Below are 859 nucleotides of genomic sequence, written 5' to 3'. Positions count from 1 at the left end.
TGGTAATGTGGATTGTGGGCATAGAAGGGTACTTAACCTGTTAGGATTGGGCTCTCCATAAGGATTTGAGATCACAGACCAAATAGATGATGACCACAAGCTTCAAAACATGCCCTTAAATAAAAGCAAATTACAGTCATATCCCTTGTACTGTATTTGACTGTGTTCATTCCTGAAATAATTTCTCAGGTGTTCTGATGGGAGATTTTTACTAGATGGGAGAGTTTGACTATGATTAAAGTCGAGTCCTAAATAATACCAAACCTGGCCATTATGGTAACTGAGAGGACACCATTTCTATTTGTGCCACAGGTCGTACCTGTTCTGTGTTTGAAACCTTCTGTTACAGTCTGTCTGGAAGTTCGTGATTGTACGTGGTGTCATGTTTTTTTTTCTTCTGTAAATTACTGCAGCAGTTTGACCACAGACATCACTTATTTATATAATGACTGAAAGCCTTTGTGGTTGTTTTTGGGGCTACAACTTATTTACATGTATAATTTGTATTCCTGGTTTATAAATGTTTTTCTTTTCATTAACTTCACTTGTGTAACTCACTTGGCACATGGAAGTCTGAAAGGCAAGAAGTAGGGACTCTGGCTTTGCCCATTCCAGGAGGAGCTTCATGGCACTGCAGCCTACCTCATCATCCATTGTACTTAAGTAGGAAAAATGAGATAGAGGCTACAAATTTCACACTACTTGCCTTCCTCCAGGTTGTTCCAGGTCCAGCAACCTGAAAAGTGCAAAGTTTATTAATAGGAAATTTGTTAGAATCCCCTTAAATTTGCCAAACTTTATTTATTTATTTATTTATTTATTTATTTATTTATTTATTTATTTATTTATTTATTTATTT

The 859-nt window shown here is 36.0% G+C and overlaps 1 protein-coding gene across 7 annotated transcripts in view; it reads left to right on the top strand.

The window, feature by feature from the left end:
- Window positions 1-859, top strand: part of Secisbp2 (SECIS binding protein 2) — a 40,227-nt gene that overhangs the window by 7,160 nt on the left and 32,208 nt on the right. The window lies entirely within an intron of this gene.

The sequence above is a fragment of the Fukomys damarensis genome, unplaced genomic scaffold (genome assembly GCF_012274545.1).
Source record: "Fukomys damarensis isolate Sample0158 unplaced genomic scaffold, DMR_v1.0_HiC HiC_scaffold_27, whole genome shotgun sequence".
NCBI lineage: Eukaryota > Metazoa > Chordata > Mammalia > Rodentia > Bathyergidae > Fukomys > Fukomys damarensis.
Note: the sequence above shows the minus strand (reverse complement) of the source record. Positions and strands in the feature narration are given on the sequence as shown.